Raw genomic sequence first — 16,567 nt, 5'->3', positions numbered from 1 at the left:
ATCCCAGGGATGAAGCCCAGTTGATCATGGTGGATAAGCTGTCTGATGTGCTGCTGGATTCGGTTTGCCAGTAATTTATTGAGGATTTTTGCATCAATATTCATCAAGGATATTGGTCTAAAATTCTCTTTTTTAATTGTGTCTCTGCCCAGCTTTGGTATCAGCATGATGCTGGCCTCATAAAATGAGTTAGGAATTAATCCCTCTTTTTCTATTGATTGGAATAGTTTCTGAAGTAATGGTTCCAGTTCCTCCTTGGACCTCTGGTAGAATTCGGCTGTGAACCCATCTGATCCTGGACTCTTTTTGGTTGGTAAGCTATTGATTATTGCCACAATTTCAGCTCCTGTTATTAGTCTATTCAGAGATTCCACTTCTTCCTGGTTTAGTCATGGGAGAGTGTATGTGTCGAGGAATTTATCCCTTTCTTTTTTTTTTAATTTTTTTTCTTTTTATCATTATTATTATTATTATTATTATTATTATACTTTAGGCTCTATGGTACATGTGCGCAACGTGCAGGTAAGCTACATGTGTATACATGTGCCATGCTGGTGCGCTGCACCCACCAACTCGTCATCTAGCATTAGGTATATCTCCCAATGCTGTCCCTCGCCCCTCCCCCCACCCCACAACAGTCCCCGAAGTGTGATGTTCCCCTTCTTGTGTCCACGTGTTCTCATTGTTCAATTCCCACCTATGAGTGAGAAGATGTGGTGTTTGGTTTTTTGTTCTTGCGATAGTTTACTGAGAACGATGATTTCCAATTTCATCCATGTCCCTACAAAGGATATGAACTCATCATTTTTTATGGCTGCCTAGTATTCCATGGTGTATATGTGCCACATTTTCTTAATCCAGTCTATCATTGTTGGACATTTGGGTTGGTTCCAAGTCTTTGCTATTGTGTATAATGCCGCAATAAACATACGTGTGCATGTGTCTTTATAGCTGCATGATTTATAGTCCTTTGGGTATATACCCAGTAATGGGATGGCTGGGTCAAATGGAATTTCTAGTTCTAGATCCCTGAGGAATCGCCACAGTGACTTCCACAAGGGTTGAACTAGTTTACAGTCCCACCAACAGTGTAAAAGTGTTCCTATTTTTCCACTTCCTCTCCAGCACCTGTTGTTTCCTGACTTTTTAATGATTGCCATTCTAACTGGTGTGAGATGGTATCTCATTGTGGTTTTGATTTGCATTTCTCTGATGGCCAGTGATGGTGAGCATTTTTTCATGTGTTTTTTGGCTGCATAAATGTCTTCTTTGGAGGAGTGTCTGTTCATGTCCTTCGCCCACTTTCTGATGGGGTTGTTTGGTGTTTTCTTGTAAATTTGTTGGAGTTCATTGTAGATTCTGGATATTAGCCCTTTGTCAGATGAGTAGGTTGCGAAAATTTTCTCCCATTGTGTAGGTTGCCTGTTCACTCTGATGGTAGTTTCCTTTGCTGTGCAGAAGCTCTTTAGTTTAATTAGATCCCATTTGTCAATTTTGGCTTTTGTGGCCATTGCTTTTGGTGTTTTAGACATGAAGTCCTTGCCCATGCCTATGTCCTGAATGGTATTGCCTAGGTGTTCTTCTAGGGTTTTTATGGTTTTAGGTCTAACGTTTAAGTCTTTAATCCATCTTGAGTTGATTTTTGTATAAGGTGTAAGGAAGGGATCCAGTTTCAGCTTTCTACATGTGGCTAGCCAGTTTTCCCAGCACCATTTATTAAATAGGGAATCCTTTCTCCATTTCTTGTTTTGGTCAAGTTTGTCAAAGATCAGATTGTTGTAGATATGTGGCATTATTTCTGACGGCTCTGTTCTGTTCCATTGATCTATATCTCTGTTTGGTACCAGTACCATGCTGTTTTGGTTACTGTAGCCTTGTAGTATAGTTTGAAGTCAGGTAGCGTGATGCCTCCAGCTTTGTTCTTTTGGCTTAGGATTGACTTGGTGATGCGGGCTCTTTTTTGGTTCCATATGAACTTTAAAGTAGTTTTTTCCAATTCTGTGAAGAAAGTCATTGGTAACTTGATGGGGATGGCATTGAATCTGTAAATTACCTTGGGAAGGATGGCCATTTTCATGATATTGATTCTTCCTACCCATGAGCATGGAATGTTCTTCCATTTGTTTGTATCCTCTTTTATTTCCTTGAGCAGTGCTTTGTAGTTTTCTCCTTGAAGAGGTCCTTCACATCCCTTGGAAGTTGGATTCCTAGGTATTTTATTCTCTTTGAAGCAATTGTGAATGGGAGTTCACTCATGATTTGGCTCTCTGTTTGTCTGTTATTGATGTATAAGAATGCTTGTGATTTTTGTCCATTGATTTTGTATCCTGAGACTTTGCTGAAGTTGCTTATCAGCTTAAGGAGATTTTGGGCTGAGACAATGGGGTTTTCTAGATATACTATCACGTCATCTGCAAACAGGGACAATTTGACTTCTTTTTTTCCTAATTGAATACCCTTGATTTCCTTCTCTTGCCTAATTGCCCTGGCCAGAACTTCCAACACTATGTTGAATACAAGTGGTGAGAGAGGGCATCCCTGTCTTGTGCCAGTTTTCAAAGTGAATGCTTCCAGTTTTTGCCCATTCAGTATGATATTGGCTGTGGGTTTGTCATAAATAGCTCTTATTATTTTGAGATACGACCCATCAATACCCAATTTATTGAGAGTTTTTAGCATGAAGGGTTGTTGAATTTTGTCAAAGGCCGTTTCTTCACGTATTGAGATAATCATGTGGTTTTTGACTTTGGTTCTGTTTATATGCTGGATTACATTTATTGATTTGCGTATATTGAACCAGACTTGCATCCCAGGGATGAAGCCCACTTGATCATGGTGGATAAGCTGTCTGATGTGCTGCTGGATTCTGTTTGCCAGTAATTTATTGAGGATTTTTGCATCAATATTCATCAAGGATATTGGTCTAAAATCCTCTTTTTTGATTGTGTCTCTGCCCAGCTTTGGTAGCAGCATGATGCTGGCCTCATAAAATGAGTTAGGAAGGATACCCTCTTTTTCTATTGATTGGAATAGTTTCTGAAGTAATGGTTCCAGTTCCTCCTTGGACCTCTGGTAGAATTCGGCTGTGAACCCATCTGATCCTGGACTCTTTTTGGTTGGTAAGCTATTGATTATTGCCACAATTTCAGCTCCTGTTATTAGTCTATTCAGAGATTCAACTTCTTCCTGGTTTAGTCATGGGAGAGTGTATGTGTCGAGGAATTTATCCCTTTCTTTTTTTTTTAATTTTTTTTCTTTTTATCATTATTATTATTATTATTATTATTATACTTTAGGCTCTATGGTACATGTGCGCAACGTGCAGGTAAGCTACATGTGTATACATGTGCCATGCTGGTGCGCTGCACCCACCAACTCGTCATCTAGCATTAGGTATATCTCCCAATGCTGTCCCTCGCCCCTCCCCCCACCCCACAACAGTCACCGAAGTGTGATGTTCCCCTTCTTGTGTCCACGTGTTCTCATTGTTCAATTCCCACCTATGAGTGAGAAGATGTGGTGTTTGGTTTTTTGTTCTTGCGATAGTTTACTGAGAACGATGATTTCCAATTTCATCCATGTCCCTACAAAGGATATGAACTCATCATTTTTTATGGCTGCCTAGTATTCCATGGTGTATATGTGCCACATTTTCTTAATCCAGTCTATCATTGTTGGACATTTGGGTTGGTTCCAAGTCTTTGCTATTGTGTATAATGCCGCAATAAACATTCGTGTGCATGTGTCTTTATAGCAGCATGATTTATAGTCCTTTGGGTATATACCCAGTAATGGGATGGCTGGGTCAAATGGAATTTCTAGTTCTAGATCCCTGAGGAATCGCCACAGTGACTTCCACAAGGGTTGAACTAGTTTACAGTCCCACCAACAGTGTAAAAGTGTTCCTATTTTTCCACATCCTCTCCAGCACCTGTTGTTTCCTGACTTTTTAATGATTGCCATTCTAACTGGTGTGAGATGGTATCTCATTGTGGTTTTGATTTGCATTTCTCTGATGGCCAGTGATGGTGAGCATTTTTTCATGTGTTTTTTGGCTGCATAAATGTCTTCTTTGGAGGAGTGTCTGTTCATGTCCTTCGCCCACTTTTTGATGGGGTTGTTTGGTGTTTTCTTGTAAATTTGTTGGAGTTCATTGTAGATTCTGGATATTAGCCCTTTGTCAGATGAGTAGGTTGCGAAAATTTTCTCCCATTGTGTAGGTTGCCTGTTCACTCTGATGGTAGTTTCCTTTGCTGTGCAGAAGCTCTTTAGTTTAATTAGATCCCATTTGTCAATTTTGGCTTTTGTGGCCATTGCTTTTGGTGTTTTAGACATGAAGTCCTTGCCCATGCCTATGTCCTGAATGGTATTGCCTAGGTTTTCTTCTAGGGTTTTTATGGTTTTAGGTCTAACGTTTAAGTCTTTAATCCATCTTGAGTTGATTTTTGTATAAGGTGTAAGGAAGGGATCCAGTTTCAGCTTTCTACATGTGGCTAGCCAGTTTTCCCAGCACCATTTATTAAATAGGGAATCCTTTCTCCATTTCTTGTTTTGGTCAAGTTTGTCAAAGATCAGATTGTTGTAGATATGTGGCATTATTTCTGACGGCTCTGTTCTGTTCCATTGATCTATATCTCTGTTTGGTACCAGTACCATGCTGTTTTGGTTACTGTAGCCTTGTAGTATAGTTTGAAGTCAGGTAGCGTGATGCCTCCAGCTTTGTTCTTTTGGCTTAGGATTGACTTGGTGATGCGGGCTCTTTTTTGGTTCCATATGAACTTTAAAGTAGTTTTTTCCAATTCTGTGAAGAAAGTCATTGGTAACTTGATGGGGATGGCATTGAATCTGTAAATTACCTTGGGAAGGATGGCCATTTTCATGATATTGATTCTTCCTACCCATGAGCATGGAATGTTCTTCCATTTGTTTGTATCCTCTTTTATTTCCTTGAGCAGGGGTTTGTAGTTTTCTCCTTGAAGAGGTCCTTCACATCCCTTGGAAGTTGGATTCCTAGGTATTTTATTCTCTTTGAAGCAATTGTGAATGGGAGTTCACTCATGATTTGGCTCTCTGTTTGTCTGTTATTGATGTATAAGAATGCTTGTGATTTTTGTCCATTGATTTTGTATCCTGAGACTTTGCTGAAGTTGCTTATCAGCTTAAGGAGATTTTGGGCTGAGACAATGGGGTTTTCTAGATATACTATCACGTCATCTGCAAACAGGGACAATTTGACTTCTTTTTTTCCTAATTGAATACCCTTGATTTCCTTCTCTTGCCTAATTGCCCTGGCCAGAACTTCCAACACTATGTTGAATACAAGTGGTGAGAGAGGGCATCCCTGTCTTGTGCCAGTTTTCAAAGTGAATGCTTCCAGTTTTTGCCCATTCAGTATGATATTGGCTGTGGGTTTGTCATAAATAGCTCTTATTATTTTGAGATACGACCCATCAATACCCAATTTATTGAGAGTTTTTAGCATGAAGGGTTGTTGAATTTTGTCAAAGGCCGTTTCTTCACGTATTGAGATAATCATGTGGTTTTTGACTTTGGTTCTGTTTATATGCTGGATTACATTTATTGATTTGCGTATATTGAACCAGACTTGCATCCCAGGGATGAAGCCCAGTTGATCATGGTGGATAAGCTGTCTGATGTGCTGCTGGATTCGGTTTGCCAGTAATTTATTGAGGATTTTTGCATCAATATTCATCAAGGATATTGGTCTAAAATTCTCTTTTTTGATTGTGTCTCTGCCCAGCTTTGGTATCAGCATGATGCTGGCCTCATAAAATGAGTTAGGAATTAATCCCTCTTTTTCTATTGATTGGAATAGTTTCTGAAGTAATGGTTCCAGTTCCTCCTTGGACCTCTGGTAGAATTCGGCTGTGAACCCATCTGATCCTGGACTCTTTTTGGTTGGTAAGCTATTGATTATTGCCACAATTTCAGCTCCTGTTATTAGTCTATTCAGAGATTCAACTTCTTCCTGGTTTAGTCATGGGAGAGTGTATGTGTCGAGGAATTTATCCCTTTCTTTTTTTTTTAATTTTTTTTCTTTTTATCATTATTATTATTATTATTATTATTATTATACTTTAGGCTCTATGGTACATGTGCGCAACGTGCAGGTAAGCTACATGTGTATACATGTGCCATGCTGGTGCGCTGCACCCACCAACTCGTCATCTAGCATTAGGTATATCTCCCAATGCTGTCCCTCGCCCCTCCCCCCACCCCACAACAGTCCCCGAAGTGTGATGTTCCGCTTCTTGTGTCCACGTGTTCTCATTGTTCAATTCCCACCTATGAGTGAGAAGATGTGGTGTTTGGTTTTTTGTTCTTGCGATAGTTTACTGAGAACGATGATTTCCAATTTCATCCATGTCCCTACAAAGGATATGAACTCATCATTTTTTATGGCTGCCTAGTATTCCATGGTGTATATGTGCCACATTTTCTTAATCCAGTCTATCATTGTTGGACATTTGGGTTGGTTCCAAGTCTTTGCTATTGTGTATAATGCCGCAATAAACATGCGTGTGCATGTGTCTTTATAGCTGCATGATTTATAGTCCTTTGGGTATATACCCAGTAATGGGATGGCTGGGTCAAATGGAATTTCTAGTTCTAGATCCCTGAGGAATCGCCACAGTGACTTCCACAAGGGTTGAACTAGTTTACAGTCCCACCAACAGTGTAAAAGTGTTCCTATTTTTCCACTTCCTCTCCAGCACCTGTTGTTTCCTGACTTTTTAATGATTGCCATTCTAACTGGTGTGAGATGGTATCTCATTGTGGTTTTGATTTGCATTTCTCTGATGGCCAGTGATGGTGAGCATTTTTTCATGTGTTTTTTGGCTGCATAAATGTCTTCTTTGGAGGAGTGTCTGTTCATGTCCTTCGCCCACTTTCTGATGGGGTTGTTTGGTGTTTTCTTGTAAATTTGTTGGAGTTCATTGTAGATTCTGGATATTAGCCCTTTGTCAGATGAGTAGGTTGCGAAAATTTTCTCCCATTGTGTAGGTTGCCTGTTCACTCTGATGGTAGTTTCCTTTGCTGTGCAGAAGCTCTTTAGTTTAATTAGATCCCATTTGTCAATTTTGGCTTTTGTGGCCATTGCTTTTGGTGTTTTAGACATGAAGTCCTTGCCCATGCCTATGTCCTGAATGGTATTGCCTAGGTTTTCTTCTAGGGTTTTTATGGTTTTAGGTCTAACGTTTAAGTCTTTAATCCATCTTGAGTTGATTTTTGTATAAGGTGTAAGGAAGGGATCCAGTTTCAGCTTTCTACATGTGGCTAGCCAGTTTTCCCAGCACCATTTATTAAATAGGGAATCCTTTCTCCATTTCTTGTTTTGGTCAAGTTTGTCATAGATCAGATTGTTGTAGATATGTGGCATTATTTCTGACGGCTCTGTTCTGTTCCATTGATCTATATCTCTGTTTGGTACCAGTACCATGCTGTTTTGGTTACTGTAGCCTTGTAGTATAGTTTGAAGTCAGGTAGCGTGATGCCTCCAGCTTTGTTCTTTTGGCTTAGGATTGACTTGGTGATGCGGGCTCTTTTTTGGTTCCATATGAACTTTAAAGTAGTTTTTTCCAATTCTGTGAAGAAAGTCATTGGTAACTTGATGGGGATGGCATTGAATCTGTAAATTACCTTGGGAAGGATGGCCATTTTCATGATATTGATTCTTCCTACCCATGAGCATGGAATGTTCTTCCATTTGTTTGTATCCTCTTTTATTTCCTTGAGCAGGGGTTTGTAGTTTTCTCCTTGAAGAGGTCCTTCACATCCCTTGGAAGTTGGATTCCTAGGTATTTTATTCTCTTTGAAGCAATTGTGAATGGGAGTTCACTCATGATTTGGCTCTCTGTTTGTCTGTTATTGATGTATAAGAATGCTTGTGATTTTTGTCCATTGATTTTGTATCCTGAGACTTTGCTGAAGTTGCTTATCATCTTAAGGAGATTTTGGGCTGAGACAATGGGGTTTTCTAGATATACTATCACGTCATCTGCAAACAGGGACAATTTGACTTCTTTTTTTCCTAATTGAATACCCTTGATTTACTTCTCTTGCCTAATTGCCCTGGCCAGAACTTCCAACACTATGTTGAATAGAAGTGGTGAGAGAGGGCATCCCTGTCTTGTGCCAGTTTTCAAAGTGAATGCTTCCAGTTTTTGCCCATTCAGTATGATATTGGCTGTGGGTTTGTCATAAATAGCTCTTATTATTTTGAGATACGACCCATCAATACCCAATTTATTGAGAGTTTTTAGCATGAAGGGTTGTTGAATTTTGTCAAAGGCCGTTTCTTCACGTATTGAGATAATCATGTGGTTTTTGACTTTGGTTCTGTTTATATGCTGGATTACATTTATTGATTTGCGTATATTGAACCAGACTTGCATCCCAGGGATGAAGCCCAGTTGATCATGGTGGATAAGCTGTCTGATGTGCTGCTGGATTCTGTTTGCCAGTAATTTATTGAGGATTTTTGCATCAATATTCATCAAGGATATTGGTCTAAAATCCTCTTTTTTGATTGTGTCTCTGCCCAGCTTTGGTAGCAGCATGATGCTGGCCTCATAAAATGAGTTAGGAAGGATACCCTCTTTTTCTATTGATTGGAATAGTTTCTGAAGTAATGGTTCCAGTTCCTCCTTGGACCTCTGGTAGAATTCGGCTGTGAACCCATCTGATCCTGGACTCTTTTTGGTTGGTAAGCTATTGATTATTGCCACAATTTCAGCTCCTGTTATTAGTCTATTCAGAGATTCAACTTCTTCCTGGTTTAGTCATGGGAGAGTGTATGTGTCGAGAAATTTATCCCTTTCTTTTTTTTTTAATTTTTTTTCTTTTTATCATTATTATTATTATTATTATTATTATTATTATACTTTAGGCTCTATGGTACATGTGCGCAACGTGCAGGTAAGCTACATGTGTATACATGTGCCATGCTGGTGCGCTGCACCCACCAACTCGTCATCTAGCATTAGGTATATCTCCCAATGCTGTCCCTCGCCCCTCCCCCCACCCCACAACAGTCACCGAAGTGTGATGTTCCCCTTCTTGTGTCCACGTGTTCTCATTGTTCAATTCCCACCTATGAGTGAGAATATGTGGTGTTTGGTTTTTTGTTCTTGCGATAGTTTACTGAGAACGATGATTTCCAATTTCATCCATGTCCCTACAAAGGATATGAACTCATCATTTTTTATGGCTGCCTAGTATTCCATGGTGTATATGTGCCACATTTTCTTAATCCAGTCTATCATTGTTGGACATTTGGGTTGGTTCCAAGTCTTTGCTATTGTGTATAATGCCGCAATAAACATTCGTGTGCATGTGTCTTTATAGCAGCATGATTTATAGTCCTTTGGGTATATACCCAGTAATGGGATGGCTGGGTCAAATGGAATTTCTAGTTCTAGATCCCTGAGGAATCGCCACAGTGACTTCCACAAGGGTTGAACTAGTTTACAGTCCCACCAACAGTGTAAAAGTGTTCCTATTTTTCCACATCCTCTCCAGCACCTGTTGTTTCCTGACTTTTTAATGATTGCCATTCTAACTGGTGTGAGATGGTATCTCATTGTGGTTTTGATTTGCATTTCTCTGATGGCCAGTGATGGTGAGCATTTTTTCATGTGTTTTTTGGCTGCATAAATGTCTTCTTTGGAGGAGTGTCTGTTCATGTCCTTCGCCCACTTTTTGATGGGGTTGTTTGGTGTTTTCTTGTAAATTTGTTGGAGTTCATTGTAGATTCTGGATATTAGCCCTTTGTCAGATGAGTAGGTTGCGAAAATTTTCTCCCATTGTGTAGGTTGCCTGTTCACTCTGATGGTAGTTTCCTTTGCTGTGCAGAAGCTCTTTAGTTTAATTAGATCCCATTTGTCAATTTTGGCTTTTGTGGCCATTGCTTTTGGTGTTTTAGACATGAAGTCCTTGCCCATGCCTATGTCCTGAATGGTATTGCCTAGGTTTTCTTCTAGGGTTTTTATGGTTTTAGGTCTAACGTTTAAGTCTTTAATCCATCTTGAGTTGATTTTTGTATAAGGTGTAAGGAAGGGATCCAGTTTCAGCTTTCTACATGTGGCTAGCCAGTTTTCCCAGCACCATTTATTAAATAGGGAATCCTTTCTCCATTTCTTGTTTTTGTCAAGTTTGTCAAAGATCAGATTGTTGTAGATATGTGGCATTATTTCTGACGGCTCTGTTCTGTTCCATTGATCTATATCTCTGTTTGGTACCAGTACCATGCTGTTTTGGTTACTGTAGCCTTGTAGTATAGTTTGAAGTCAGGTAGCGTGATGCCTCCAGCTTTGTTCTTTTGGCTTAGGATTGACTTGGTGATGCGGGCTCTTTTTTGGTTCCATATGAACTTTAAAGTAGTTTTTTCCAATTCTGTGAAGAAAGTCATTGGTAACTTGATGGGGATGGCATTGAATCTGTAAATTACCTTGGGAAGGATGGCCATTTTCATGATATTGATTCTTCCTACCCATGAGCATGGAATGTTCTTCCATTTGTTTGTATCCTCTTTTATTTCCTTGAGCAGGGGTTTGTAGTTTTCTCCTTGAAGAGGTCCTTCACATCCCTTGGAAGTTGGATTCCTAGGTATTTTATTCTCTTTGAAGCAATTGTGAATGGGAGTTCACTCATGATTTGGCTCTCTGTTTGTCTGTTATTGATGTATAAGAATGCTTGTGATTTTTGTCCATTGATTTTGTATCCTGAGACTTTGCTGAAGTTGCTTATCATCTTAAGGAGATTTTGGGCTGAGACAATGGGGTTTTCTAGATATACTATCACGTCATCTGCAAACAGGGACAATTTGACTTCTTTTTTTCCTAATTGAATACCCTTGATTTCCTTCTCTTGCCTAATTGCCCTGGCCAGAACTTCCAACACTATGTTGAATAGAAGTGGTGAGAGAGGGCATCCCTGTCTTGTGCCAGTTTTCAAAGTGAATGCTTCCAGTTTTTGCCCATTCAGTATGATATTGGCTGTGGGTTTGTCATAAATAGCTCTTATTATTTTGAGATACGACCCATCAATACCCAATTTATTGAGAGTTTTTAGCATGAAGGGTTGTTGAATTTTGTCAAAGGCCGTTTCTTCACGTATTGAGATAATCATGTGGTTTTTGACTTTGGTTCTGTTTATATGCTGGATTACATTTATTGATTTGCGTATATTGAACCAGACTTGCATCCCAGGGATGAAGCCCAGTTGATCATGGTGGATAAGCTGTCTGATGTGCTGCTGGATTCTGTTTGCCAGTAATTTATTGAGGATTTTTGCATCAATATTCATCAAGGATATTGGTCTAAAATCCTCTTTTTTGATTGTGTCTCTGCCCAGCTTTGGTAGCAGCATGATGCTGGCCTCATAAAATGAGTTAGGAAGGATACCCTCTTTTTCTATTGATTGGAATAGTTTCTGAAGTAATGGTTCCAGTTCCTCCTTGGACCTCTGGTAGAATTCGGCTGTGAACCCATCTGATCCTGGACTCTTTTTGGTTGGTAAGCTATTGATTATTGCCACAATTTCAGCTCCTGTTATTAGTCTATTCAGAGATTCAACTTCTTCCTGGTTTAGTCATGGGAGAGTGTATGTGTCGAGAAATTTATCCCTTTCTTTTTTTTTTAATTTTTTTTCTTTTTATCATTATTATTATTATTATTATTATTATTATTATACTTTAGGCTCTATGGTACATGTGCGCAACGTGCAGGTAAGCTACATGTGTATACATGTGCCATGCTGGTGCGCTGCACCCACCAACTCGTCATCTAGCATTAGGTATATCTCCCAATGCTGTCCCTCGCCCCTCCCCCCACCCCACAACAGTCACCGAAGTGTGATGTTCCCCTTCTTGTGTCCACGTGTTCTCATTGTTCAATTCCCACCTATGAGTGAGAATATGTGGTGTTTGGTTTTTTGTTCTTGCGATAGTTTACTGAGAACGATGATTTCCAATTTCATCCATGTCCCTACAAAGGATATGAACTCATCATTTTTTATGGCTGCCTAGTATTCCATGGTGTATATGTGCCACATTTTCTTAATCCAGTCTATCATTGTTGGACATTTGGGTTGGTTCCAAGTCTTTGCTATTGTGTATAATGCCGCAATAAACATTCGTGTGCATGTGTCTTTATAGCAGCATGATTTATAGTCCTTTGGGTATATACCCAGTAATGGGATGGCTGGGTCAAATGGAATTTCTAGTTCTAGATCCCTGAGGAATCGCCACAGTGACTTCCACAAGGGTTGAACTAGTTTACAGTCCCACCAACAGTGTAAAAGTGTTCCTATTTTTCCACATCCTCTCCAGCACCTGTTGTTTCCTGACTTTTTAATGATTGCCATTCTAACTGGTGTGAGATGGTATCTCATTGTGGTTTTGATTTGCATTTCTCTGATGGCCAGTGATGGTGAGCATTTTTTCATGTGTTTTTTGGCTGCATAAATGTCTTCTTTGGAGGAGTGTCTGTTCATGTCCTTCGCCCACTTTTTGATGGGGTTGTTTGGTGTTTTCTTGTAAATTTGTTGGAGTTCATTGTAGATTCTGGATATTAGCCCTTTGTCAGATGAGTAGGTTGCGAAAATTTTCTCCCATTGTGTAGGTTGCCTGTTCACTCTGATGGTAGTTTCCTTTGCTGTGCAGAAGCTCTTTAGTTTAATTAGATCCCATTTGTCAATTTTGGCTTTTGTGGCCATTGCTTTTGGTGTTTTAGACATGAAGTCCTTGCCCATGCCTATGTCCTGAATGGTATTGCCTAGGTTTTCTTCTAGGGTTTTTATGGTTTTAGGTCTAACGTTTAAGTCTTTAATCCATCTTGAGTTGATTTTTGTATAAGGTGTAAGGAAGGGATCCAGTTTCAGCTTTCTACATGTGGCTAGCCAGTTTTCCCAGCACCATTTATTAAATAGGGAATCCTTTCTCCATTTCTTGTTTTTGTCAAGTTTGTCAAAGATCAGATTGTTGTAGATATGTGGCATTATTTCTGACGGCTCTGTTCTGTTCCATTGATCTATATCTCTGTTTGGTACCAGTACCATGCTGTTTTGGTTACTGTAGCCTTGTAGTATAGTTTGAAGTCAGGTAGCGTGATGCCTCCAGCTTTGTTCTTTTGGCTTAGGATTGACTTGGTGATGCGGGCTCTTTTTTGGTTCCATATGAACTTTAAAGTAGTTTTTTCCAATTCTGTGAAGAAAGTCATTGGTAACTTGATGGGGATGGCATTGAATCTGTAAATTACCTTGGGAAGGATGGCCATTTTCATGATATTGATTCTTCCTACCCATGAGCATGGAATGTTCTTCCATTTGTTTGTATCCTCTTTTATTTCCTTGAGCAGGGGTTTGTAGTTTTCTCCTTGAAGAGGTCCTTCACATCCCTTGGAAGTTGGATTCCTAGGTATTTTATTCTCTTTGAAGCAATTGTGAATGGGAGTTCACTCATGATTTGGCTCTCTGTTTGTCTGTTATTGATGTATAAGAATGCTTGTGATTTTTGTCCATTGATTTTGTATCCTGAGACTTTGCTGAAGTTGCTTATCATCTTAAGGAGATTTTGGGCTGAGACAATGGGGTTTTCTAGATATACTATCACGTCATCTGCAAACAGGGACAATTTGACTTCTTTTTTTCCTAATTGAATACCCTTGATTTCCTTCTCTTGCCTAATTGCCCTGGCCAGAACTTCCAACACTATGTTGAATAGAAGTGGTGAGAGAGGGCATCCCTGTCTTGTGCCAGTTTTCAAAGTGAATGCTTCCAGTTTTTGCCCATTCAGTATGATATTGGCTGTGGGTTTGTCATAAATAGCTCTTATTATTTTGAGATACGACCCATCAATACCCAATTTATTGAGAGTTTTTAGCATGAAGGGTTGTTGAATTTTGTCAAAGGCCGTTTCTTCACGTATTGAGATAATCATGTGGTTTTTGACTTTGGTTCTGTTTATATGCTGGATTACATTTATTGATTTGCGTATATTGAACCAGACTTGCATCCCAGGGATGAAGCCCAGTTGATCATGGTGGATAAGCTGTCTGATGTGCTGCTGGATTCGGTTTGCCAGTAATTTATTGAGGATTTTTGCATCAATATTCATCAAGGATATTGGTCTAAAATTCTCTTTTTTGATTGTGTCTCTGCCCAGCTTTGGTATCAGCATGATGCTGGCCTCATAAAATGAGTTAGGAATTAATCCCTCTTTTTCTATTGATTGGAATAGTTTCTGAAGTAATGGTTCCAGTTCCTCCTTGGACCTCTGGTAGAATTCGGCTGTGAACCCATCTGATCCTGGACTCTTTTTGGTTGGTAAGCTATTGATTATTGCCACAATTTCAGCTCCTGTTATTAGTCTATTCAGAGATTCAACTTCTTCCTGGTTTAGTCATGGGAGAGTGTATGTGTCGAGGAATTTATCCCTTTCTTTTTTTTTTAATTTTTTTTCTTTTTATCATTATTATTATTATTATTATTATTATACTTTAGGCTCTATGGTACATGTGCGCAACGTGCAGGTAAGCTACATGTGTATACATGTGCCATGCTGGTGCGCTGCACCCACCAACTCGTCATCTAGCATTAGGTATATCTCCCAATGCTGTCCCTCGCCCCTCCCCCCACCCCACAACAGTCCCCGAAGTGTGATGTTCCCCTTCTTGTGTCCACGTGTTCTCATTGTTCAATTCCCACCTATGAGTGAGAAGATGTGGTGTTTGGTTTTTTGTTCTTGCGATAGTTTACTGAGAACGATGATTTCCAATTTCATCCATGTCCCTACAAAGGATATGAACTCATCATTTTTTATGGCTGCCTAGTATTCCATGGTGTATATGTGCCACATTTTCTTAATCCAGTCTATCATTGTTGGACATTTGGGTTGGTTCCAAGTCTTTGCTATTGTGTATAATGCCGCAATAAACATACGTGTGCATGTGTCTTTATAGCTGCATGATTTATAGTCCTTTGGGTATATACCCAGTAATGGGATGGCTGGGTCAAATGGAATTTCTAGTTCTAGATCCCTGAGGAATCGCCACAGTGACTTCCACAAGGGTTGAACTAGTTTACAGTCCCACCAACAGTGTAAAAGTGTTCCTATTTTTCCACTTCCTCTCCAGCACCTGTTGTTTCCTGACTTTTTAATGATTGCCATTCTAACTGGTGTGAGATGGTATCTCATTGTGGTTTTGATTTGCATTTCTCTGATGGCCAGTGATGGTGAGCATTTTTTCATGTGTTTTTTGGCTGCATAAATGTCTTCTTTGGAGGAGTGTCTGTTCATGTCCTTCGCCCACTTTCTGATGGGGTTGTTTGGTGTTTTCTTGTAAATTTGTTGGAGTTCATTGTAGATTCTGGATATTAGCCCTTTGTCAGATGAGTAGGTTGCGAAAATTTTCTCCCATTGTGTAGGTTGCCTGTTCACTCTGATGGTAGTTTCCTTTGCTGTGCAGAAGCTCTTTAGTTTAATTAGATCCCATTTGTCAATTTTGGCTTTTGTGGCCATTGCTTTTGGTGTTTTAGACATGAAGTCCTTGCCCATGCCTATGTCCTGAATGGTATTGCCTAGGTTTTCTTCTAGGGTTTTTATGGTTTTAGGTCTAACGTTTAAGTCTTTAATCCATCTTGAGTTGATTTTTGTATAAGGTGTAAGGAAGGGATCCAGTTTCAGCTTTCTACATGTGGCTAGCCAGTTTTCCCAGCACCATTTATTAAATAGGGAATCCTTTCTCCATTTCTTGTTTTGGTCAAGTTTGTCAAAGATCAGATTGTTGTAGATATGTGGCATTATTTCTGACGGCTCTGTTCTGTTCCATTGATCTATATCTCTGTTTGGTACCAGTACCATGCTGTTTTGGTTACTGTAGCCTTGTAGTATAGTTTGAAGTCAGGTAGCGTGATGCCTCCAGCTTTGTTCTTTTGGCTTAGGATTGACTTGGTGATGCGGGCTCTTTTTTGGTTCCATATGAACTTTAAAGTAGTTTTTTCCAATTCTGTGAAGAAAGTCATTGGTAACTTGATGGGGATGGCATTGAATCTGTAAATTACCTTGGGAAGGATGGCCATTTTCATGATATTGATTCTTCCTACCCATGAGCATGGAATGTTCTTCCATTTGTTTGTATCCTCTTTTATTTCCTTGAGCAGGGGTTTGTAGTTTTCTCCTTGAAGAGGTCCTTCACATCCCTTGGAAGTTGGATTCCTAGGTATTTTATTCTCTTTGAAGCAATTGTGAATGGGAGTTCACTCATGATTTGGCTCTCTGTTTGTCTGTTATTGATGTATAAGAATGCTTGTGATTTTTGTCCATTGATTTTGTATCCTGAGACTTTGCTGAAGTTGCTTATCATCTTAAGGAGATTTTGGGCTGAGACAATGGGGTTTTCTAGATATACTATCACGTCATCTGCAAACAGGGACAATTTGACTTCTTTTTTTCCTAATTGAATACCCTTGATTTCCTTCTCTTGCCTAATTGCCCTGGCCAGAACTTCCAACACTATGTTGAATAGAAGTGGTGAGAGAGGGCATC

This window comes from Pongo pygmaeus, chromosome 13, assembly GCF_028885625.2.
Source record: "Pongo pygmaeus isolate AG05252 chromosome 13, NHGRI_mPonPyg2-v2.0_pri, whole genome shotgun sequence".
Classification (NCBI taxonomy): domain Eukaryota; kingdom Metazoa; phylum Chordata; class Mammalia; order Primates; family Hominidae; genus Pongo; species Pongo pygmaeus.
The sequence above is the reverse complement of the archived record's forward strand: the minus strand, read 5'-3'. Positions refer to the sequence as shown.